General features: G+C 39.9%; 1 protein-coding gene across 1 annotated transcript in view; it reads left to right on the plus strand.

Annotated features, from left to right (window-relative positions):
- The first annotated feature begins 1043 nt into the window (after window positions 1-1043).
- MAGED1 (MAGE family member D1) overlaps window positions 1044-27231 on the plus strand; it is a 106221-nt gene continuing 80033 nt past the window's right edge. Inside the window, exon 1 of the mRNA XM_050776888.1 lies at window positions 1044-1105. The gene's annotated coding sequence lies outside the window, so the exon portion shown is untranslated. The remainder of the gene's footprint in view (window positions 1106-27231) is intronic.

Here is a 27231-nt window from a genome sequence, read left to right on the forward strand (position 1 = left end):
TATCAAAATACAAAATATAAAGATTGGTGGGATGCAGGTAAAGCAGTGCTTAGTGGGAAACGTGAGTCAAATTGTTGAAATAAATTGTAAAAATACCAGCAAAACTAAGGACCTTACTGCTAGTTTCCTTCTTTGCTCTGACCACATTTTGGTCATTTATTCATTTAACAAGCATTGATAAACACATATTTTATGCCAGGCTCTTAAGTGTTTAAATGCCATCTTTAGCTCTAGGCTGTGGGATCCTAGTATAATGTCTCTGGGTGTAGCATAGTATTTGGGACATGGTAGGTGTTCAGTATATACTTGTGGAATGACTAAAAATAGCCACAAGAGATCGTCCCCTGTGGTGAGAATTGTGGTGCAGATTTGGGGGCCAGGAGAACTTTCTGGAGGTAGTGGCAATAAATAATTCAATTCTAAACTTGTTCTGAAGGTATTTAACCAGAGTACGGATTTTTATTATTGAAACATTTTTTTCAGTTTTCATTTTCTTCTTTTTCTTGGGGAGTATGTAAAATAATGCAAGAGTGCTTTCTAAATAAGTCCACCTCTATTCTTTGGACATTGGAATATGGTATGTAACTCTGGATACGATTTCAAAGCAAAAATGATTTAGATTTAAGATGTTTTAAAAAAGCTTGAAATTGAAGTACACCGCTAATACAAATGAACTTTTTAAAAGTGGTGTGCCAGAAAACAGTAAATCAGTTTGGAAAATATGTAACCGTAGACGTCCAAGACAGAGAAAATGAGGCCTGAGTTAAGGGATTAAGATGAAGGGAGATATTCCTAAGGCGAATCAACAAGGAGAGGTGGCGAATTGTACATGAAGGATTTGGCAGAGATACTGCAGTTCCTGGCACGACTAGAATTAGGATTTGTAAAAAGTTAGTGATTCTCTCTCCCAGCCGGTTTACATCACAATGTATGTGTTCATCTATTGAGGGAGTCAATGAGATAGAGCATTGCAGAGCTTGCTAGAGAGGCACAGGAAGTTGCCTGAAGTGAAGGAGGGGGTGGCGGCTGCAGAAGCTAAAGCTTCCGCCAAACAAAAGAGGACAGCACTTCCGGTCACGCCATCGTCGCTGCCTTCTTCGTCAAGGTGAGTGTAAAGAAGGGGACTTGGTAATTCTCACAAATAAATCCCCATACACTCCAGGGAAACCTCCTTTTGTGCCTCAACATGGGGTGGAAAGGAGAATTCATCCCCGCGAACGTTGTATGATGGATGCTTCGCGCCTGTGGTTCTGATCTCACCGTCTCCTCCCTTCTCCTCCGGAGATGGGGAGCCCGCTCCTGCCCCACCTCCTGACTCTTGTGGTCCTTTTATCCGCTTGACTCCCGGTCATGCTTCACCTCTCCTCTTTATCCCGGATCCTCTTCTCTGATCTGAGCCAGGGTTATTCCCTCTACCACAGGTCACTTCTACCTCCTACCTCTCACCTCCGCCTTCTGCCCCCCATCCTTTTAACCTGCGACTCTTTGCAAGCCCTTTCCTACACTGCTTTACTCCCCCTGCTGGCCTTTGGTCTTTCCTATTCCCCTCCCGCAGAGACCAATAAATTACGTACTTTGCAACAGTAGGTGTGACTTCAAGGTCAAGGCTTTTTTTTTTTTTTTTTTGGTTCTTTTAAAGTATAAGCAAAGAAGCAGAAACCTTAGAGCCCTAAGAGACATAGGTACTTGTCCAAATTATGTTTTTTTATTTTTTTAACTCAACAAAATTACACATCATTTAGATACTATTGCACAGATTTCAGTCTTCTACATATTGCATTTATTTTTTTCTGTTGCTATAGAATTGAATCCTCAAATTCTGGGGGGCAGACATAGTGGATTATACCTATAACCTGGTGTCAGCTTCAGCGTAAGCTTTCCTATCCCCTGTAAAACTTCTCTTAGTGGAGGAATCACAAATTTATTACTTTATATGAGTTGAGTTTATTATGCAGTTTCTTTTCTGGTCTCTGATAGCAACATTAAACAGCAAGCTGACATTTTTCAGACAAAGACTTTTTCTCAGAGCTTTGCAAGTATTACATAATCTATTTATTGCAATGTGAAATGTACTTTTACATTTGTGACCATGTCAAATTTATCTTGTGAGAACATTAGTTATTAAATAATAATCACAACTTATTATTGCCTTTACCAAATGATCATTAAATTGATGGTGAGAATCAGTGTTTTCCAGGCTCTATCAGGATCTAACGAGGAATTTAACCAACGTTCTCTTTGAACAAGCAGTTGACTCCTTCCTGTGTGTTATGCTTGCCAAAATAAGGGGTGATTATCTTTTCTAGGCCATGTACAGTTTTTATTTAAGAATAAACAATGAGGCAGAGCTTTTGTGACACCAAAACACTTAGGAACTTTTCCAAAGAGTATTGCTGATGTCTCTTTATACTCTATTTAAATCATTATTAGACAGCATTTAAATGTTATCATACTTGTTTCAGCCCACTGTGCATCCATCCATTCATTCAATAATTTTTTATTCAATAATTTTTATTTGCCAGACAGTGTTCTCAGCACTAAGGATACAACAGTGGATAACAAAAACAAAGTCTTTTAAACTTTAGCTGGGGGACAGACAATAACTTAATATATAATCAATATATATTGGCAAGTGGCACTGGTGTTAAATGAACAAAACAAAAAGATATGAAGAAATTAAAAAAAAAACAAAAAAAGAGATAAATATATAATAGGTTGTAATGTGGAGAGGCTCTGTTATTTTAGATAGGATGGGCAGGAAGGCTTCACTGGTAAGGTGATATTTGAGCAGGGACCTGAAGGAAGTGAGGGCACACAATATGCAGATATTAATGGGAAAACAAAATTTATGTCATAGTCTCTGCATTTGTTCACTCTGTTTCCTAACCCGCCCCCACTTTCCCATTCCCCTAGTGGTCACTTTTCTGCATAGTATTAATTCAATGCTCTGCATACTCAGATAACTTGATCCATTCACATAAATTTCTCATATTCTCTTCTTTCTGGCTAGCTTCTTGCTACCATTTAGGCGACTTGTCAGCCTCTCTAGTAAGACATATCACTGTCTCCATACCCACCTCATCGTCAGTTTGTTGATTGCTGGCGCATTGTGTGCTAACCCATGGCATATATGATTATCTCTTTCACTGCTCTTATCACTATGTGTTCATAATATGTTGTCCATAAATATTTGGTATGGTAAAGTGAAATGAACTCAGTACTTGTTTATAACAGATAAAACTTTTAAATATGGTTTTCTCCCTAATGTTCAAAACCATTCTCTAAGGTCAGTATTATCATTGTCATTTTACTGATGATAAAACCAAGACTAGGAGGTATGTAGTAACTTGCTAAACTGTGGTACAGTTTATGGAGTTAAGGTTTTTCAGACACTCAGTCCTGGTCTGGTTCTCTCTGTCTCTGTTTCTTAATGAGAAATAGAAAATATACAGAATATTTTATTATTTTATAAAACAATCTTGGTATAGAAGTTATATTTTTTGTGCTTCTTTTACAACTTAGATCATATCAGGTGCTTGATATGATATTAAGCTCTGAGAGGCATGGATAATGCCTCTTTTTACCAGAATATTTTTAAATAAAAAATTAAGCAGAAGTTGAAAGAAGAGTACAATGAAAACTTTTATATTCTGGACCTAGATTCAACAACTGTTAACCTTTGCCATATTATCTCACTCTCTCTCTTACTCATTCTCTTTCTCCATCCATCCATCCATCCATCCATCCATCCATCCGTCCATCGATTTATCCATCCATCCATCTATTTCTTGATCTATTTTGGCTGAACCATTTGACACTTGCAGACATTATTTTAAGTAAATGTAAATACATGCAGAAAAGTGCACATTATCATAAGTGTATAGCTCAAAGCATTTTATTTACTTATTTATTTTTTTGACGGCGTCTTGCTCTGTCGCCCAGGCTGGAGTGCAGTGGTGAAATCTTGGCTCACTGCAACCTCCGCCTCCTGGGTTCCAACGATTCTCCTGCCTCAGGCTCCTGAGTAGCTGGGATTACTGGCGCGTGCCACCACGCCTGGCTGGTTTTTTTACTTTTAGTAGAGATGGGGTTTCACCATGTTGGCCAAGCTGGTCTTGAACTCCTGACCTCGTGGTCCACCCGTCTTGGCCTCCCAAAGTGCTGGGATTACAGGCATGAGCCACCGCACCCGGCCAGCTCAAAGCATTTTCACAAAGTGAACTCAGCTGTGTAACCAGCATCAAGATCGGGAAATTTTGAAAGACCCTAAATGTATTCCCTATTTGTTACCATTCCAAATTAATCACAATCCTGGCCTCTGTCACTGTGTAATAATAATTTTGTCTGTTTTTAAACTTTAAAAAGTAACACAGCTTGTGTTAATTTTTTGGCTTGAGGATTTGTTTCTGAGATTCATCCATGTCATTGAGTGTAGTAGTAATTACTCTATTTTCATTGCTATTCCATTGTATGAATGTACCACAGTGTAGTTACCCTTTTATTGTAGATGACATTTTTGTCGTTTCCATTTTCAGCTTGCAAATAGTATTGTGAACACTCTAGTACATGTCTTTTGGTGACATATTCACACATTTCTGTGGGACATATACCTAAGAGTAGAATAGCTGCATCACAGGTTATGTATATGATTAATTTTAGTAAATACTGCCAGCCAGCTTTCCAAGGTGATTGTACGAGAACACTCCAAACAGAATTTTTTTTTTTTTTTTTTGAGACAAAGTCTTGCTCTGTCACCCAGGCTGGAGTGCAGTGGCGTGATCTCAGCTCACTGCAACCTCCGCCTCCCGGGTTCAAGTGATTCTCCTGCCTCAGCCTCCCGAGTAGCTGGGATTACAGGTGACTGACACTGTGCCCAGCTAATTTTTTTTTTTTTTTTTTTTGTAGAGATGGGGTTTCACCATGTTGACCAGGCTGGTCTCGAACTCCTGACCTCGTGATTCTCCAGCCTCCGCCTCCCAAAGTGCTGGGATTACAGGCCTGAGCCACTGCACCCGGCCAGAAATTTTTCAGAGTGGAAGTTGCTCTAGAATATGGCCAACACTTGTCTTTGTTTTGATAGCTATTCTAATGGTTATGAATGGTATCTCACTGTGGTTTTATTTCACATTTCTCTGATGATGGACCTTTCCATAAGTTTGTTAGTCTTTTGGATAATTTTTATGAAGTGCCTGTTCAAATCTTTTGACTACTTTTTCTCCTGGGCTAACTTTTTTTAATTGATTTATAGGAGCTCTTTCTATATTAAGGATGTAAATGCTTTGACAGATATATGTATTACAAATCTTAGTGGCTTGTATCTTCAGTCTCTTCATGGTGTCTTGATGAACTGAATATCTGAATTCTAATATCATTCTTCATTTTTTTTTTTCATTTATGGTTAGTGCTCCTTTGTACTGATTAGGAAATCTTTATATTTCCCAAGGTAATGAAGGTATTTTCCTAGGCTGTGTTATTGTTTAACCTTTCATATTTATATTTATAATCTGCAATTGATTTTTGTGTATATTGTGAGTATGGGTATGTGTAAAGGCCCATTTTTTTTGTTGTTGAAGTGGACACTCATTCAACCCCAAACCACTTGTTGAAAAGATCATTCTTTCCCTTTTGTAGAGCCATCACATTCATTAACTCAAATATATAAATCAATAATTTGATTTAGTTCTGAATTCTGTTCAGTTGGGTTTGTCTATCCTTGTATGAATACCACTGTCTTAATTAATGTAACTTTACAACATACCTTATGTATGGTTATGTGAGTCTTAACACTTTTGTTCTTTTTCTTCAATAATGCCTTAGTTATTCCTGGTCTTTTTCCAAATACGTTTTAGAGCTAGTCAATTTCCACAAACATTCTTCTTGGCATTTTGATTGAGATACCATCTAACAGATCAGTTTAGGGAGCAGATATCATGACACATCACCCTTAAATATCTCAGTGTTCATCTCCTAATATTAGCATTACTTTGTAGTAATTAATCACCATTATCTCACTAAGGAAAATTAATGATTCCCTAATATTAACGAATACCTAATCTTTTCAAATTTGTAAGCTGGTATTTAAAACTATCATCCAACCTAGATTAATGTATTGTTAAGTTTTTGGGGATTTTATTGGTGCTATATTCTCTCCTTTGTTGAACTTGTGAATATTTATATATTTAGTACTTTTCAATCCATTGCAGTCATTATTTCTTCTGTTTTTCCAACTGTCCAATCATGGCAAGTGGGAGCCCATTCACATTCACATTGGCTTCTGGGTCTTTTCTCTTTTGTTACATACATTTTCAAATATATTCAAAGTAGGAAATAGTAAAATAGGCTGTGCACGGTGACTTACCCCTGTAATCCCAGCACTTTGGGAGGCCGAGGTGGGAGGACCACTTGAGCCCAGGAGTTTTAGACCAGCCTGGGCAACAAAGTGAGACCTCATCTCCACAAAAAATTTAAAATTTAGCTGGACATGGTGGCACGTGCCTGTAGTCCCAGCTACTTGGGAGGCTGAGGTGGGAGGATCACTTGAGCCAGAGAGTTTGAGGCTGAAGAGAGCTGTGATTGCACCAGTGCACTCCAGCCTGGGCGACAGAGTGAGACCCTGCCTTAGAAAAAAAAATGGTAAAGTAAACATGCATGTATCCATTCCCCAGCTTCAATAATTAACAACATTTTGCCAAAACTGGCAAGTTTTGTTTTATCTATTCTCACCCATTTTTTTCCACATCCCAGATATGTCATTACACAGGTAAATAACTCAGTATGTATCCCTAATTCATAGGTGCATTAAGTAACCACTGCGTCATTATTATACTTAGTAAGATAAACAGTAATTCCTTTTTTCTTTTTTTTTGAGATGGAGTCTTGCTCTGTCACTCAGGCTGGAGTGCAATGGCGTGATCTTGGCTCACTGCAACCTCTGCCTCCCGGGTTCAAGTGATTCTCCTGCCTCAGCCTCCCAAGTAGCTGGGATTACAGGCGTGCACCACCATGCCTGGCTAATTTTGTATTTTTTGTAGAGACGGAGTTTCTCCATGTTAGTCAGGCTGGTCTCAAACTCCGGACTCAAGTGGTCTGCCCACCTGATCCTCCCAAAGTACTGGGATTACAGGCCTGAGCCACCACGCCCAGCGTATTTTTTTTTTTTTTTTTTTTTTTTTGAGACGGAGTCTCGCTCTGTCGCCCGGGCTGGAGTGCAGTGGCCGGATCTCAGCTCACTGCAAGCTCCGCCTCCCGGGTTTACGCCATTCTCTTGCCTCAGCCTCCCGAGTAGCTGTGACCACCTCGCCCGGCTAGTTTTTTGTATTTTTTCAGTAGAGACGGGGTTTCGCCGTGTTAGCCAGGATGGTCTCGATCTCCTGACCTCGTGATCTGCCCGTCTCAGCCTCCCAAAGTGCTGGGATTACAGGCTTGAGCCACCGCGCCCGGCCTTTTTTTTTTTTTTTTTTTTTTTTTTTTTTTTTTTGGAACAGAGTCTTGCTCCCTCACCCAGGTTGGAGTGCAGTGGCGCGATCTTGGCTCACTGCAACCTGCGCCTCCCGGGTTCAAGCGATTCTCCTGCTTCAGCCTCCAGAGTAGCTGGGATTACAGGCGTGTGCCACAACGCCCATTTCATTTTTTTGTTATTTTTAGTAGAGACAGGGTTTCACCATGTTGGTCAGGCTGGTCTCAAACTTCTGACCTTTTGATCTGCCCGTCTTGGCCTCCCAAAGTGCTGGGATTACAGGCGTGAGTCACCGCCCCTGGCCCCTAAATTTTTTCTTTTTTATAGAGAGATGGGCTCTCGAATATGTTCCCCATGCTGGTCTCGAGCTCCTGGCCTTGAGGAGTCTTTCCGCTTCAGACTTCCAAAGTGCTGGGATTACAGGCATGAGCCACTGTTTCTGGTAATTGCCTTAAAGTTATAGTTATACAGTAGCTTTGTTAAGTCAGTATCCAAACAAGGACCGTTTATTGCCAATGGATGTTTTTCTCTTAAGTCTTAGCCCTTGCATAGTCCCCTTTTTATTTTATTATTGTTTTTTTTGAGACGGAGTCTAGCTCTGTCGCCCAGGCTAGAGTGCAGTGGCGCGATCTCTGCTCACTGCAAGCTCCGCCTCCAGGATTCATGCCATTCTCCTGCCTCAGGCTCCTGAGTAGCTGGGATTACAGGTGCCTGCCACCACTCCCGGCTAATTTTTTGTATTTTTGGTAGAGACGGGGTTTCACCGTGTTAGCCAGGATGGTCTTGATCTCCCGACCTTGTGATCCGCCTGCCTCGGCCTCCCAGAGTGCTGGGATTACAGGTGTGAGCCACCGCGCCCGGCCCCTTGGTGTCCTTTTTAAAAGATCGTTGATTAATTCAAGAAACTACATCGTTAGTTCTATAGACTGTCTCATTATCTGGATTTAGGTGATTGCTTCCTTGAGGTGGCATTTATTTTGTTTTCTCATCTTCGTGTTTCCTGTTTACTGGCATTTAGAGCTAGGGGCTTGATTAGATTCAATTTTGATTATTTTTTAAGAGAAAGACTCATTTTAGGCAGTGCTGTTTACTTTCTATTGTATTTTATCATGTCTAATTTTTTAATTGATGCTGGGATTGATTTGTCATTTCAGGGTATTGTCAGGCTGATCTCTCCATTGTAGCTTTTCCTACCAACCTTTCTTCTATTGGTTTTAGCAGCCATTGATGATAATTGCTTAGATTCATTATTTCTGTAGAGGTTGAAAAATGGTGATATTTAATTCTTTCAATCTTTCTGCATTATTAACTGGAATTACTTTATAAAGAATACTTTTTCCTTATCAGCTATTTTTTGTCCTGAAGTATATTTCGTAAAATCAAGATAGGTGCTGCTGCCGCTGCTGCTTTTTTCATTTATCAGTGTTCATAGTAATGAGTTGGTTTCTTAGCAACCACCACTGTTTTCTTTAATATCATTAGGAATTCATGGATTTTTACGTAGTTCAAGTGTATCCACCCATTGTGGTCATTTTTTTAATACTTAAACAGTGTCATCTTATAAATTAGGAACCCCTTCTGTTTAACTTCTATGTTTTTTTCACATTATCTCATTAGTCCTTGTTGGCGTCCTTGCTTTTTGGCGTAAGCTATTTTAGGCTTATCATGTACACTCCCTGCCCCACCCTTGGAATTAGCAATTTTACGAGGAACCATGTAATTTTTCAGTGAACCTTGGTATTTAGAAACTAAGATGGGAATACTCAAGGGATTATTATTTTAAAAGTCATGCTACCTGATATTTTGTTGTGCTCTTTTCCCAGCTATTGTGAATGCATTTGAATGACTCTTGCAGCATTTTATTGAAAATTCGCTAAACATGGCTTTCATTTGTTTATGTAGTCATTCATCCAGCAAAAATTTATAGAATGCTTACTATCATGTATCTGGTCTTATGCTGGGCACAGGGAATATGAGGTTAAACTTGACTGGTCTCCTGTCCTTGAAGAAGACTCATTCTAGAGTGGATATGAGCAAATAGGCAGTGTCTAAAGAGCAGTGAACAATACTGTGTTCATACTCTTCAGACATTGAGCATACTCTGGGCATAGGCAAATGGGGTGACAGGCTGTAGGAGCACAGAGAAGACATCCCAAAATGCTTTGGAAAGGGGAGATAATGCTTGATACTGGATGAGTAAATAAGGTATGAAGGTAGAAGAGTAATGAAGAGTGTTCAGTCAGCAAACTGGAAGAGGTAGGGGGGATCTTGATATAGTCAAGGAAAGGCATATATGTAGTTGATTATGATGGGAACATAATTGTGTAAGTTTTTCAGTTTTCAGAAGATTGATAAAATAGTCTGTTTACCGCAGACATGAAGATGTCAAATGTTGTATGTATGTGTTGTTGATTTTTATTTTAAATCTAATAATGAAACAATCCAAATTCTAATTAAAATTAGTATTTAATGTACTTCTTGGACTTGACCATATTTTTTAGTTATTTCATTAATATTAAAGCATAGTTACAGTTAGGAGATGCCTATTTCATGTTTTAGTTCACTGCTTCTTTATTTTTTACTATAATTTTGCTTTATATGTGTTAAGAATCTGAATTTTCAAGATATGACATTAAAAATAGTGGCATATTTATTGTGGCTCTTCATCTCCCTTCACCCTTTGGCTGCTATTTGTGTCAACCTATTTAAGACCATAATTACAGCCCCTTATATACTCACAAGGCAAAGTTGTTCCAGAAAACATGTCATCTCTCTTTATTACAAATTGGACATTATACTATACCTGTTACATTTTACAGCATGTTGCACCTGAGGCTATCCATCTGGCAGATATTGCATGAATAGTATGTTAAACACAGGTTTATGATTTACTGGAGTGCTATGGTTTACCAGTTGGGAATTTTGGGACCATGAGTGTGGGAGAATCACTAGGCTTAGGAGGGAACCACAACTCATATGTGGCCAGGAGGTGAGGCGGTATTCTATAAATCATTGAAGAATGTGGGGAAGCTTATTTTTTAAGAATGGGGATTCTAGAGGTCACAAAGAAAAGATTCCAGGTGGCAAGGAGAGCAGTGAAACAGTAGATTAAAGGGGAAGTTGGAGTAGATTACTACTTTTCATTCTCTCTATTTGTTTTCTTTATTATGAGAATAATATGTTCCCAGAGTCCTGAAAGGCAAGAAGTGTGAGTGAACAAGCAGGGAGTCAGAGAAGGTGAGAAAGGAAAACATACACTGTCTGAGAATGTCAGATGTGATGGGAGAGCAGTGGGGGGAAGATAGATTGCAAGCCTTAGGATGGATTGATAAGTCTTAGAAAAGACAGGTAATTAATTAATTAGTCAATTAATTAAAAACATACTGATGACTAACTGGATAATGAGAGCACGTAATTGACTTAAACATGTTTTCAACTGAGTGCGGTAGACATAGACATTGCAACAGCACTGCTATGCTAGAGGAGAGACCAAGGTGTGGTGCTGGCAGTAGAGACATAGAGGAAGGTCCTCTAACCTATCTTAAGGGCTCAGAGAAGGCTTCCTAGAAGAGACCACGTTAAGAACTGAATTTTGACCAAAAAAAGCTGTAAGTGGGACCAGAGAGCAAGTGGCCATTGGTCATTTAGACCATGTAAAGTAGCTGACTGGGTATGCCATTTAGCCTTGAGCTTGAAAGTACCTAAAGTAATGGGCAATTTAGAGGTTACTCTGTAGTCTAGTAAAGCTAAGGAAAAGGGGCAAATAGAAAGGAATAGTTTTATAAATGGTTAAATTTATGCTATAATATGTATCACTTTAGTTAGCCCTCATAGAAGAGCAACCTCTTCCATTTTACCCAGTATGCCATGAAATGATTGTATATGTTGTGACATGAACAAATATAAGCATGTACTTGGATATTGAAGATGCATTGTGTTCCCTGTATCAAGGAATTTTCATAAGTTATCTTGAATCGTGCCAACAACCCTGTGCGGGGTGGAAACTGACTGCAAGATGAAGTGACACATACAACAGTCTGTTAGAGGCTGAACTGAGATTAAAACTCAGGTTTACATGTCTTCGTAACCTATGCCAATCCTACTCTTGCACAGGTAACTCTATTCTTTTAAGTAAAGGTATAATTTAAAATGACTTCCATCTTATCACTTTGCAGGACTGTTCAATTAATGAGTTTCAGCAGTCAGTATCCTGAATTTTGTAGCAGTCAGTATCCTGGCCATCATTTTGAAACATGACCATTTTCCAAATCCCCATCCTTTAAATTTGTTTTCTTCTAGTATGGGGCCAGGCATGTGAAATTATGTTCAGATCACAATTCTTTGTACCACTTTTCCAGAAAAAAAAAAAAAAATCACATCCTTTTTAGCCAAATCCCTCTTTCTTGTCAAAGAGATGTCCCTTAGTGTGCTTAGTGTTATCATAACAGAATACCTGAGGCTGGGTGGTTTATTTCAAAAAAGATGTTTATTTAGCTCATGGTTATGCAGGCTGGGTTCTAGGGACATGGTGTTGGCATCTGCTCAGCTTCTGGTGAGGGCTTTTGTGCTGCATCATAACATGGGGAAGGTCAAAGGGGGACATGGACTTAGGCAAAGGGACAAAACCTGAGGGACACCCTGGTCTTATAACAACCCACTCTCACAGAAACTAATTGTGCAGGAACTCATTCACTTTTGTGGGAATGGCACCAAGCCATTCATGAGGGATCCGCCACCATGACCCAAACACTTCCCACTAGGCCCCACCTCCAACACTGTCACATTGGGATTAAGTTTCAGCATGAGTTTTGGTGAAGACAACTGTATCCAAACAATAGCAGCCCTTTTCTTGCCTTTTGCCTACCTTCCTAGGGGGAAGATACAGAACATACTTAACTCTTGGAGAGTTTTGGGTTCCCACCCCAAATCCCCGCTTCCTTTCCATTTAGGATTTCCAGGCTTCAGATGGCTGTTATCTTCTAGTTGAGGCCTGAATATATAGACTGACTCTGAGATCTTTAGGAAACTAAGGAGATTTAGGGCTGCAGTTGCCTTAGTGATTATTTTGATTGACATCAGCTGTGCCCCAAACAAGATACTGGATATTTAGATGAGTCAGACAAAGACCTGCCCTCAAAGACCTCTCAGTTTAGTGTGAAGGAGGAACATGTAAACAACAGTTATACAGATAAATAGCATTATATTGTGGAAGCACAAAGGAGTGTGATCTAACTGCAGTGTGCAGGTAGTGGGAAGTCTTCTGGGTGGAGATAGCATCTGTGCAAGATATCGAAAGATGGTATGAGTTAATAGAAGAAGAAGGTGAAGAGTGGTAAGAGAGGTAGGCAGTGGGTAAGGTCATGGAGGATCTTTTTTATGCTAATAGGCTGGAACTCAATGGAGAGAGGGTTAAATGGGGGAATGTCATGATCTGGTTATCATTCTAGAAAGGTCACTGAATTAGAACTGAAAGTTCCGTTCCCATTGAGCAAGGTAATGTATTCTATATGTTTGAAAGTGCTGTGGTTTGCTGTTACTACAAATTGGCCCCCAGTTTTATTTTTACTATAGGCCGTGTTTAACACCATATTACATGCTTTGAGAATACTGTCTCTGGTTCTAACACAAGCACATAAATTAGGTAATACTGTTTCTGCTTCATAGATAAATAATTAGTATTCCAGAGAAATCAAGGGTGATATAATAAAGATAATTTTGAGTTAGGCATAGAGCTGTGATTTTCCAAGTTTTGCTCCTCCAGCCTTTCCAGAAACAAGGGAAACAAAGTGGTCAGGTTTCTGGGTTCTCTGCTTGTGCCTCAACAAGAATTACTCTGTTATATAGCTTATTCAACGTGCCCTTGGATAAGGTTTTGTTTAGAAAAACAGGCACTGCATCTTTGAAAATTGATTCCAATGGAAAGATGCTATACTTCAAGGTATTGGGTATAAAGAAAAGACAGACAAAAATAATATTAATTTGATTGAATGAGGAAGATGTAGATGGCTACATATGGAAGCAAAGGAGGAATTTAGGATGTTGCTATTTTTGTTTCTGGCTTGGGTTACTCAGAAGATATGGTGCCATTGAAGAAGGGACAGGGAGGTCATACCCACTTTCATGTGTTTGTGGGATAACCACACAGATGTGTCTGATTGGCAGTTAGACATATTGTTTGGAGTTTAAGAGAGGGATCTGGGGTGAAGATAAACACTAGCTATTTAGTGACATAGAAAAGATAGTTGAAACTACAGGGGTGAATGAGATTGCTTAGAGCAGTATGGTCCTACAGAAATATAATGTAAGCCATATACGTAATTTTCTTTCTTTCTTTTTTTTTTTTTTTTTTTTTTGAGACGGAGTCTCCCTCTGTCACCCAGGCTGGAGTGCAATAGCATGATCTGGCTCACTGCAACCTCCGCTTCCCAGGTTCAGGCAATTCTCTGCCTCATCCTCCTGAGTAGCTGCGATTACAGGCACCCGCCACCATGCCTGGCTAATTTTTGTATTTTTAGTAGATATGGGGTTTCACCATCTTGGCCAGTCTGGTCTTGAACTCCGGACCTCGTGATCCAACCGCCTCGGCCTCCCAAAATGCTGGGATTACAGGCGTGAGCTACCGCGCCCAGCCCACATACGTAATTTTTAAAATAAACTTTATTTTAGATTTACAATAATATTATTAAGATAGTGCAGATAGTTCCTCTATACTCCATATTCAGTTTCTGCTGTTATTGACATATTAAATTACTAATGTACATTTGTCACAACTAATGAACCAATATTTATATGTTGTTATCAACAAAAGTCCATACTTTATTCAGATTTCCTTATTTAAAAAATTTGGGGCCCTGCCCTCCTTAGCCATCCTGGGTGCCACATGGCTACTTAAGACTCAGGATGACTGGAGAAGACATGAGGGAGGGTACCTGTGTCATAGTTTCAAAATTCTTTTTCAGTAATTTAAAATCTTAAAGTCATGTTAATATTTAATTAAGTAATCATAAAATGCCTGAGTCATTTAAGATAAAATACTAAACATTAATTATTAAGCATATATTTATAAGTTGATATACTTTGGCACCTTATTTTTAAATGGTATAGAAAAGCTAAATGTATTTAGATTTGTTAATGAACAAAAATTTGAGGCCGGGAGCAGTGGCTCATACCTGTAATCCCAGCACTTTGGGAGGCCAAGGCAAAAGGATTACTTGAGCCAGGAGTTTGAGCCCAGCTTGTGCAACATAGAGAGACCCTGTCTCTACAAAAAAGAAAAAGAATTAGCTGGGTATGGTGGCACACACCTGTGGTCTCAGCTACTCAGAAGGCTGAGTTGTGAGAATCGCTTGAGCCTAGGAGGTCAAGGCTGCAGTGAGCCGTAATTGTGACACTGCCCTCCAGCCTGGGCAAGAGCAAGACCCTATCCCCCACCAAAAAAAAAAAAAAAAAAAAAAAAAAAAAAAGAAAAGCAAGATATGTTTTTGGTGAGGAAAGAAAGGCATAAAAATGTGTGTTTATTAAATAATTTGTCTAGTTTAGCAGTTGCTTAAAGATAGTTTCAAATTAAATGAATAAAAAGAGATGTAGATAAAACTAAATACAATATAAAAAAATTGAAAAGAAAATAAAAAAATTTCCAGGATATTACAGTATATTTACATTTAGTCATCATATTTCCCTAGGATACCCTTGGTTATGCCAAGTTCTCAGGCTTTCCTTGTTTTTGATGACCTTCACAGTTCTGAGGAGTATTGGTCAGATTGTAGAATGTCCCTCAGTTTGAGTTTGTCTGATATTTTTATCATGATTAGACTAGCATATGGGTTTTTGTTTTGTTTTTTAAAGGGCACAGATATAAAGTACTATTCTTATTACATAACACTGAGGACATCCTGTGAACATGACTTATCCATGATGAGATGAATCTTGAGCACTGGGCTGGGGTAGTGTTTGCCAGGTGATTCCACTGTAAAATCACTTTTTTTTCACCTTCCCATTCTGTACTCTTTGCAGGGAAGCCACTATGTGCAGTCCAAACTTAAGGGATGGGTATGATGCATCTCCTTTTGGGGGAGGAGGGCAGTAGCTAGATAAATTGTTTGGAATTTTTCTCTACATGGGATTTGACTTCTGTCCTCCATTTACATATCCAGTCATTTATCCATATCAATATTGACCCATGAATATTTATTTTGTACTTTGGGTTATAGTCCAGTACTACATTATTTATTTTGTTGCTCAAATTGTTCCAGCTTTGGGCAGGTCACGGTGGCTCACGCCTGTAGTCCCAACATTTTGGGAGGCCAAGGCAGGTGGATCACTTGAGGTCAGGAGTTTGAGACTAGCCTGGCCAACATGGCAAAACCCCGTCTCTACTAAAAATACAAAAAGTAGCCGGGTGTGGTGGCTCATGCCTGTAATCCCAGCTACCCAGGTGTCTGAGGCAGGAGAATTGCTTGAACCCAGGAGGCGAAGGCGTCAATGAGCCAAGATCACACCACTGCACTCCAGCCTGGGCTACAGAGCAAGACTCTGTCTCAAAGAAAGAAAAAAAAATTGCTCCAGCTTTGGTTATTGCGGCAATTTTAGATTCACTCTTGTGTCTCTTGACGTACCCCCATCGTTTTGTTTTTTGAGTACTTCCTTATTTTCTGGAACACAAGATACACCACGCTCCTATTGTATATTCCATGCCCAGCCCTAGAATTAGCCATTTCTCCAAGAGCCCTGATTTCTTTTATTAGAGTATGGTGTTACACACAAAGATTCAGGTGTTGGGTGTACTCATTGCTATCAGTGTGCCAGTGCTTCTAGGCCTCTCAGCAGACAGAGTTAGGAAATATGTGTACTAATCATGTATACACATATATTTATAAATGTATATGTATATTCCATCTTTATCTTAAGCTGAGACTCTGATTCTAATCCAGTACCATGAACATAGTTTATTCTAGCCTTCCCCACTTTCTTATCTGTAACCCCTCATTCCAGTGAGAAACCTTACTCCCACCACTCACCATCCATTTACTTATTTGTTCAATCCCAGTATGCATGTATAGCAGTTTCAGAATTATTAATTAATACTCCATGAAAAACAACATTACCAACTATAGTGTAGCACTTGTGTAGTTTCTTTTGTCTTTATTCTTACAGTCTCTACTCATTTCCAAAGTTACCTAGTGTGGCATCTTTCCTTTCTACCATCTTTAGGGAGGTTCTATCATACATCTGTAATTCAGTTAAAATTTTTGTCACCATATGCATTCCAGCCCATTATCCCATGCCCTCCTATTTGATGTTTGAAAAATTTACATATATTAAGGTTCACTCCTTGTGCTGTAAGGTTCTGTGGGTTTTGACAAACGGATAACATCACGTACCACTACAGTGTCATACAGAATAATTTCACCAACCTAAAAAGTATACTCTGTACTTCATCTGGACAACCCTACTTCCCTCATGAAATCTTTGGCAACTAGTGATCCTTTTGCTCTATGATTTTGTTTTTGAGCAATGTTACATAAATGGAATCATGCAGTATGTCTTCTTTTCAGACTATCTTTTTTACTTAAAATATACATTTAAGATTCACTGGTGGCCGGGTGTGGTGGCTCATGCCTGTGATCCCAGCACTTTGGGAGGCCAAGGCGGGCGGATCACGAGGTCAGGAGATCGAGACCATCTTGGCTAACACGGTGAAATCCCGTCTCTACTAAAAAATACAAAAACAAATTAGCCGGGCATGGTGCCGGGCACCTGTAGTCCCAGCTATTTGGGAGGCTGAGGCAGGCGAATGGCGTGAACCTGGGAGGCGGAGCTTGCAGTGAGCCGAGATGGTGCTACTGCACTCCAGCCTGGGCGACAGAGCAAGACTCTGTCTCAAAAGAAAAAAAAAAAAAGATTCACTCGTGTTGCTACATGGGTTAACAGCTCATTACATTTTAACACTCTTTTGTGTTGTATTAAATTTCTATATGTTTATGCCCAACGAATAATTTTATAGATATTGTTTTATGCCATTGACTTTTAAACATGTTAAGAGGAGAAATATTTGTTATTCTGTTATTATATTTATCTTCATAGTTGCCCTTACCATTGCTACTTGTTTTTTGTGTGGATTCATAGCACATTCTGGACTCATTTCTTTTCAGTCTAAATAACTTCTTTTAGTATTTCTTGCAAGGCGGGTCTGGTAACAACAAATTCCTCCCATTTTTGTTTACCTGGTAATATGTTTTTTTTTGTTTGTTTGTTTTTTTTGAGACCGAGTCTCGCTCTGTTGCCCAGGCTGGAATGCAGTGGCGCAGTCTCAGCTCACTGCAATCTCTGCTTCCCAGGTTCAACCAATTCTCATGCCTCAGCCTCCCGAGTAGCTGGGATTACAGACACCCACCACCATGCCCGACTAATTTTTGTATTTTTAGTAGAGATGGGATTTCACCATGTTGGCCAGGCTGGTCTCGAACTCCTGACCTCAAATGATCTGCCCACCTCAGCCTCCCAAAGTGCTGGGATTACAGGTGTGAGCCACTGCACCTGGCCTATCTGGTAATACTTTTTTATTCTGCCATGCTTTCTTCTTTTCTGTTAGTAATTCTACTTTTTAATTAATATATAATGCACAAAAAATAAAAATGGACATTTTAAGGTATAAAATTGAGTGATTTTAAAAGTATATTTACAAGGTTGTGCATCCATCACCACTATCTAATTCCTGAACATTTTCATCACCCCTAAAGGAAATCCCATACCCATTAGTAGTCACCCCCAGTCCCCATTCTCCCAGCCCATGGCAACCACTAATATACTCTCTGTCTCTCTGAATTTCCCTATTCTGAACATTTCATATAATTAGAGCCTTGCAATACGTGGCCTTTTGTGTCTTGCTTCTTCCACTTAGCATGGTGTTTTCAAAGTTTATCCGTATTGTAGCATGTCTCAGTATTTCCATTCCTTTTTATGGCTGAAAGATATTCCATTGTATGACTATACCACCTTTTATGTATTCATTCATCAGATTGTAGATGGACAGATGAGTTGTTTCTACTTTTTGGCTATTATGAATAATGCTGCTATGAATTTTGGTATACATTTTTGTGGAAACATACGTTCTCATTTCTCTGGGGTATATGCCTAGGAGTGAAATTGATAGTAACTCTATATTTAACTCTTTGAAGAACTGCCAAACTGTTTTCCAAAATGGCTCTACCACTTAAATTCCCACCAGGAATGTATAAGGGTTCCAGTTTCTCCACATCCTTGCTAACACTTGCTCTTTTCCTCTTTTTAATTACAACCTTCTCAGTGAGTATATATAATAAAGAATCTCACTTAATTTTTAAAATATTTAACTGCTGACATCTTTTTTTTTTTTTTTTTGAGACGGACTTTTGCTCTTGTTGCCCAGGCTGGAGTGCAATGGTGCCATCTTGGCTCACCACAGCCTCCACCTCCCGGGTTCAAGCGATTCGCCTGCCTTAGCCTCCTGAGTAGCTGGGATTACAGGCATGTGCCACCACGCCTGGCAAATTTTGTATTTTTAGTAGAGACGGGGTTTCTCCATGTTGGTCAGGCTGGTCTTGAACTCCCGACCTCAGGTGATCCACCCGCCTCTGCCTCCCAAAGTGCTGGGATTACAGGTGTGAGCCACCACGTTCTGCCAACTGCTGACATCTTTTAAGCCTTACCTCTCCCTCTTCATTTTCTGCTCCACAACTGGGCAAGTTGATTAGAAAGTATGAGTGCTTCCTCCTTTGGAGCTAGCAAGAGATTCAAATCATTAAGTGTCTTCCTGAATGAAAGAACCCTCACTCCTGCCTCATCCTTTAACCACAGTAAAAACTCAAGTTAGTTTCCTTTCCTTGCTTTTTCTAACCTGCTTAGGAGACTTGCCTTGCTGTCCCCAGAAATGCATCATTTATGTAAGTAAGTAGTAAACATTTTCATACCCTCTTTGTGTGTGAGGTGTTATCAATCTGAATATTGGAATCAAAATTAGGGTGGGGTCCCTCCTTCTTCTGCAGCATGGCAAGAACAATTGGTGGCACAGTGAGCTTGGTGCTCAGATAATGACAGCCATCATGGGGGCATGGGAATATCTTTCCTTGATTACTTTGGCTCACTAACTGGTTCTGATGGCAAGCATAAACATTGAGCCTGCAAGGCTAGCTAGGTTTTTTAGTTGTGCTGTGCTGTGTTGTATTGTTGACTCCTTATAGATTTAGCTAACTTGGAAGTTTAGATAATTTAATTGACATTTAGGAACAGTATGGGATCCTTAAAGTAGCCCTGGATCATGTGTCTGATTCAGCCTAGACCTATTTGTGTGTCTTAACGTAAAGCTGTGACTGACGCTAGGCTCAGGAGGACAACCTTGTCTATGACTAGTTGGTTTTGTGTCTCAGTTAGGCTCTGACCCTGACAGCTGACTGCCCATTGGGTGGTCGCTCTTGAGAGCAGTCATCAGGAAGTGAAAAAAAGAGAGAGAAAAGAGAAAAGAAACAGCTATTATGTGGCTTGCTGGGGTCTGGACTCCTAAGCACAAATGACTCACTAGGACCCTTAAATACCTCCGTTGTTATTGCTGTTGCTGCAGCTGCCGCCGCCGCCGCCGCTGCCACTGCCGCCACCACCACCTGTGCTTCTGCTGCAACAAAGATCCTGATTTTCAGGATTATAGGGAAAAACATCAGTGGCACCCCTGTAGCACGGAGAAAGGAGTAATTCAAACCCATAAAGCTCCTAGTCCTTTAGTCTTACGTGACCACCGTTGCCTTTGGGGAGGCCCCTTACAATGACAGTGCTGATTTGAGACTTTCTGCAGGAAGATATTTATAAATATGAGCAGGGTAGGGACCCCCCAGAAATATATCCAGTAACAACAGCAACAAAAAAAGGAAGTACAGTCATCTACAGCATTATGATGTTTTGGTCAATAACAGATCACATATGAGGATGGTGGTCTCATAAGACTATAACGGAGCCGAAAAATTCCTATCACCTAGTGATATCATAGCTGTTGTAACATTATAGTGCAACGCATTACTCACGTATTTATGGTGATGTTGCTGTAAAGAAGCCTGTAGTACCAGTTGTGTAAAACTAGAACAAGTACCATTATATATGGTACATAACACTTGATAATGATAAAAAAACAGCTAGGCGTGGTGGCTCACACCTGTAATCCCAGCACTTTGAGAGGCCAAGGTGAGCAGATCACTTGAGGTCAGGAGTTTGAGACCAGTCTGGCCAACAGAGTTAAAACCTCTCTCTTAAAAAAAAAAAAAAAAAAAAAAATTAGCTGGGTGTGGTGACACACGGCTATAGTCCCAGGTACTCTGGAGGCTGAGGCATGAGAATCGCTTGCATCTGGGGGGCAGAGCTTGCAGTGAGCCAAGATTGTGCCACCGCACCCCAGCCTGGGTGACAGAGCGAGACCCTGTCTCAAAAAAAAGATGAAAAACAACCATGTTTATGTATTTACTATACCATAATTTTTATCGGTATTTTAGAATGTAGTCTTTCTACTTATTAAAAAAAAAAGTTAACTGTAAAAGAGCCACAGGCAGGTCCTTCAGGAGGTATTCCAGAAGAAGGCATTGTTATGGAGATGACGGGTCCATGTGTGTTATTGCCCCTGAAGAACTTCTGGTGGGACAAGATGTGGAGGTGGAAGACAGTGATATTGGCGATCCTGACTCTGTATAGGGCTAGGCTAATTTGTATTTATCTTAGTTTTTAAGAAAAAAGTTTAATAAAAAGAAAAGTTTTAAAACAAGCTTATAGAATAATAATATAAAGAAAGAAAATATTTCTGTATAGCTGTACAGTTTTTTATTTTATTTTATTTTTTTAGATGGAGTTTCGCTTTTGTTGCCCAAGTTGGAGTGAAATGGTGCAATCTCGGCTCACTGCAACCTCCACCTCCCGGGTTCAAGCGATTCTCCTGCCTCAGCCTCCGGAGTTCTGGGATTACAGGCGTGCGCCACCACGCTTGGCTAATTTTGTACTTTTAGTAGTGATGGGGTTTCTCCATGTTGGTCAGGCTGGTCTCGAATTCCTGACCTCAGGTGATCCACGCATCTTGGCCTCCCAAAGTGCTGGGATTACATATGTGAGCCACTGTGCCCGGCCCTGTGTTTGTATTTTAAAAACTAAGCTTTACTACAAAAGAGTCAAAAAGCTTTACAAAATTTTAAAAAGTTTATAAAGTAAAAAGTTGTAGTAAGCTAAGTTTAATTTATTATTGAAAGAAATGTTTAAAAAATGATTTTAGTGTAGCCTAAGTGTACTAAAGTGTACATTAGTGTACAGTAATGTCCTAAGCCTTCACATTCACTCACCACTCATTCACTGACCCACCCAGAACAACTTCCAGTCCTGCAAGCTTTATTCATGGTAAGTGCCTAATAACAAGTGTACTGTATTTCATCTTTTTTTTTTTGAGATGGAGTTTCACTCTTGTTGCCCAGGCTGGAATGCAATGGTGCGATCTTTGCTCACTGCAACCTCCTCCTCCTGGGTTCAAGTGATTTCTCCTGCCTCACCCTCCCGAGTAGCTGGGATTACAGATGCCTGCTACCATGCCCGGCTAATTTTTGTATTTTTAATAGAGTGAGGTTTCGCCATGTTGGCCAGGCTGGTCTCGAACACTTGCCCTCAAGTGATCTGCCCGCCTGGGCCTCCCAAAGTGCTGGGATTACAAGCGTGAGCCACCACGCCTGGCCGTATTTTTGTATTCTATACCATATTTTTACTGTACCTTTTCTATGTTTAGGTAGGTTTAGATACACAGATACAGAAATACACAGATACACAAATTGTGTTAAAATTGTCTATAGTATTCAGTACAGTAACATGCTGTACTGGTGTGTAGTCTAGGAGCAATAGTCCATACCATATAACACAGGTGTGTAGTAGCGTATACCATCTAGGTTTGTGTAAGTATACTCTGTGATGTTCACACAACGGTGATGAAATCAGCTAATGACACATGGCATTTCTCAGAATGTATCTCCATTGCTAAGTGACACATGATTGTAAAAGAAAGAAAGAAAAAAAAACAGCTATGAGAGGATGAGGAAACAGAAACGGAGATCCACAATTTGACGCAATTAGAATCCAGAATTTATGGAAAAATTTTACTAAAAGAGCAAAAAGATAAAAGGGTGCCGATTGGTGTTGAAATGCAGTGGGTGGCAAAACTTCATGACCTTAATTAATACTGGGGCTTAACTTGGTTGTATGTCAGGATCCCAGTATATTTAATCAAGGTGCCTCCTGTAATCTAAGGGGAGTTCCTGAACAGGAAAGAGATAAGCAAGTATACCTCACATTAACTATCAGAAATACTGCCTTGCCTGAATTCCTCACATTTGTACCATTCATTGCCTTAAAATATCCCATAGTGGGTATGAGCACTCTGATCCAATGATAAAATTTAAGTTAGAGATAAAATTTAATGATAACATTAAGTATTTGGCACATGTGAATCCATTTGACAACGTGAGATCCCTAGGACTATACCCCAGTTCAAATAGGTTAATACAGCCCACTATAAATTAGAATAAGTCTATAAATACGGAAACCCATGATACAAAGCCTATTTGGTAAAAGGGTGATTATCCCCGTGTCTTCTCCATTAACAACCCAATTTGGCCTGTTCTTAAACTTCAAATGAATAGAACCCAATGGATTACCATAATGCTAATGTTGTGGTCCCGCACATTAAGGTCCCCATAGCCAATATTGTTGACATTACTGATTCCATCCAGTCTGTGACTGGTAAATATTTTGCTATTATAGATTTGGCTAATATGTTCTGTTCACTGCCTGTTTCAACAGCCTTTCAGTCTCAGTTTGCGTTCATCTCTGAAGGGACACAATAAACATTTACCTGACTACTCATGGGATACCTCCACAGCTTTGCCATTGTACACTATCTTTGCTGGCAAGATCTTAACTGTACCGAGCTTTTTCTAGGTGTACAGGTGTGACATTACATTGATGACGTCCTTCCCTGAGGAGATTCATTTGACACACTCATTCCGGAAATGCAGATACTCACAAAATTGCTCATAAAATGGGATGGCCATTGTGCCACACGTAGTGCAAGGTCCTACCACTTTTCAATACCTACACATTATTTGCTAAACTGAAGACGATTTTGTCTCTGACACTGTCAGAAAAGCAGCTATTGGCCCTGTCAGCTCCCACAACTTCTTTTAGGCTCATTTGTGTTCTGGAGACAAAACATTCCTGTTTTATAAATTTTATTGAAGCCCATTTACGCTATTTCTTACGTATCAGTTCATCTTGAATGGGGATCCCCTCCAACAAAAGACTCTAGAACCTGTCAAAATTGCAATATGACACTAACGCCAATTAAGTCACTAACGACAATATCATTAGAGACCCCAGATGCGCTTCACCATAGAGGTTTTAGCAACTTCCTCATTTCTCCTAGATTCTCTGGATCATCCATCATTCCCATAAGTTGCCAAGGGTTTCTGATGCAAGAAACTCATCCTTGGACTTGTTCTGTACACCATTAGAGTGACAATTGCTAGCTGCATAGCGGGCTGTCTTAGAAATAGAGACTATCACAATCCCTCAGCCTGTGACCCTCGATATCCAGCTGCCTATTGTGCCTTGGGTCATGGAAGCCGTGGCACTGCAAGCTGGGCATGGCTACTGAGGCCTCTTTGCCACAAGATGGAGAAAAACCTGGGTCTTCTGTCATATACCACTTGGAGGAAGGGGTAGCCTCCCGTCTTTAGTTCCTTGCTAAATACCATGGTTTTGGGGGACCCATCACCCCCTCCCAGACCCTGGGGCTACCTGCAGAGCCCCTTGAGATCAAATGGTGTGAAAAACAATGGTTTGTACAATTTATGGATGACACCACAAGCATTGTATACAATGGAGTTTGCTGGAGAGCTTATGCTTTTCATCCTTTAACCAAGATGCTTCTGATAAGGACAGGAACACAGGGTTTATTCAGCACAGTTGGCCAAACTTCAGGCATTCACCTTAGCACTGTATGCCCTAGCCAACAGTTGGCCCCATCTGCACATTTTTACAGACTCTTGAGCCACTGCTTAAGAGTTGCCCCATTTGGGGAAAGAACTCTGAGAATCACTAACCTCACAGATACCCAAAATGTAAATGAAGGTAACACATTTATTTTCACATAGTAAAGGTCAAACATAAGGTCTCACCAAGAGACTCCTTATTTTCCTTCAGAATTTGAGGCATCATTGATAGTGACGAAGGCACCCATTTTGTTTCTTAGAATATACAGTGCTGGGCTTAAGGAAGGAATTCAACAAAACATTTACTTTGCTTACAGACTTCATTCTGTAGGACTTAGCACCATACTGACTTCATTAAACAGATGTATATTTAATTAAATGAACATGGCACAGTTCAGTCATTAGACAAGCATCAGGGGTGAATTGTAAGATTCTGAGTCTATTTTTTGAAGTTTGCTGACATTTTTTTAAGCTTCACCTTCTTCCCCTCTGCCCCACATCGGGGCAAACTGGTAAGAAGCTCTGGTTGCTCCCTCCTTGGGGATCAGGAAAAGATTCAAACTATGGAAGCTCCTTCATGTGTGTAGGAAGCCTTACACTGGGCCCTAACCACAATGAAAACCCAAGCTTGTCTCCTTTCCTTGTTCTGTCAAGCCGTTTCTCACCTGCTTGGGAAGCCTGACCTTCTCTACCAGAAAATCTTCATTTAGGTAAGTATTAAACTTTCTTGTACCCTCTTGGTGTGTGTAACCAGTCTCAACATCTAACCTAAGTTTGGGATGGGGGTCCCTTCTTCCTCTTCACAGTGTCAAGTAGTACCTGATCGAAGTTCTTCTTTGCATTTCCCTAATGACTAATGATGTCGAACGTATTTCCATGTCCTTATTGGCCATTTGTATATCTTCTTTAGAGAAATATCTATTCAAGTCCCTTCTTCTTTTTAAATTACATTATTTATATTTTTAATTGTTTAGTTATATGTCTTTTAATGTATTGTGGGTATTAGGTCCCTAACAGATATATGATTTTCAATTGTTGTCTTCCATTTTTTTTTTTTTGAGACGGAGTCTGGCTCTGTCGCCCAGGCTGGGGTGCAGTGGCGCGATCTCAGCTCACTGCAAGCTCCGCCTCCCAGGTTTACGCCATTCTCCTGCCTCAGCCTCCCGAGTAGCTGGGACTACAGGCGCCCGCCACCTTGCCCAGCTAGTTTTTTGTGTTTTTTAGTAGAGACGGGGTTTCACCGTGTTAGCCAGGATGGTGTCGATCTCCTGACCTCATGATCCGCCCATCTCGGCCTTCCAAAGTGCTGGGATTACAGGCTTGAGCCACTGCGCCCGACCTGTTGTCTTCCATTTTATGGGTTGTCTTTTCACTTTATTGATGGTGTCTTTTGAGTACAAAAGTTTTTCATTTTAATGAAGTCCAAGCTATCTAGTTTTTCTTTTATAGCTTGTGCTTTTGTGTCTTATTTAAAAATTGTTACCTAATCAAGTTCACAATGATTTGCACCTATGCTTTCTTCTGTGAGTTTTATAATTTTAGCTTCTACATGTAAGTCTTTGATCTCTTTTGAGTTTATTTTTTATTTTTATTTTTATTTTTTTTGAGACGGAGTCTCGCTGTGTCGCCCAGGCTGGAGTGCGGTGGCGCGATCTCGGCTCACTGCAAGCTCCGCCTCCCGGGTTCACGCCATTCTCCTGCCTCAGCCTGCCGAGTAGCTGGGACTACAGGCCCCCGCCACCACGCCCGGCTTTTTTTTTTGTATTTTTAGTAGAGACGGGGTTTCACCCTGTTAGCCAGGATGGTCTCGATCTCCTGACCTTGTGATCCGCCCGCTTCGGCCTCCCAGAGTGCTGGGATTACAGGTGTGAGCCACCGCGCCCCGCCTGAGTTTATTTTTGTATGTAGTGTGAGATAGGGGTCCAATTTCATTTGCATGTAGATATCCAGTAGTCCTGGCACCATTGTTTAAGAGACTATGCTTGGCACTCTTGTCAAAAATCAATTGACCATAAATATAAGGGTTTATATCTACACTCTCAATTCTGTTCATCAGTCTGTATGTCTACAATTATTCTAGTACCATAGAATCTTAGTAACTGAAGCCTTGTAGTAAGTTTTGATATTGGGAAATACGACTCCTCCAACTTTGTTCCACATTTTCAAAATTGTTTTGACCATTTTGAGTTACTTCCGTTTTAGTATTAATTTTAGGGTCAGCTTGTCTGTTTCTGCACAGAAGGTATTTAGAATTTTAATAGGAATTTCACTGAATCTATAGATCAGTTTGGAGAGTATTGCCATCTTAACAATATTAAATCTTACAATCAATGAAACCAAGTGTTTTCCCATTTTTAAAGGTCTTAAATTTCTTTCAGCAATGTTTTGTAGTTTTCAGTGTACAGGTTGTGGTCCCACACATTAAGGTCCCCATACACAATATTGTTGACAAGTCTTTCATCTCCTTGGCTAAATTTATTCACCTTTCACCTTCTTGGCTAAATTTATTCCTAAGTGTTGAATTTTTTTTTATGCTACTGTAAATGGACTTGTTTTCTTTTTTAAGTTTTATGTTTAATTGACACACAATAATTCTATTTATTTATGGGCTACAGTGTGATGTTTCAATAGACATATACATTGTGCAGTGATCAAATCAGGGTATTTAGCATATTAATCACCTCAAACATTTATCATTTCCTTGTGGTAAGAACACTCAAAATCCTTCATCTAGTTATTTTG

The sequence above is a fragment of the Macaca thibetana genome, chromosome X (assembly GCF_024542745.1).
Source record: "Macaca thibetana thibetana isolate TM-01 chromosome X, ASM2454274v1, whole genome shotgun sequence".
Lineage (NCBI taxonomy): Eukaryota > Metazoa > Chordata > Mammalia > Primates > Cercopithecidae > Macaca > Macaca thibetana.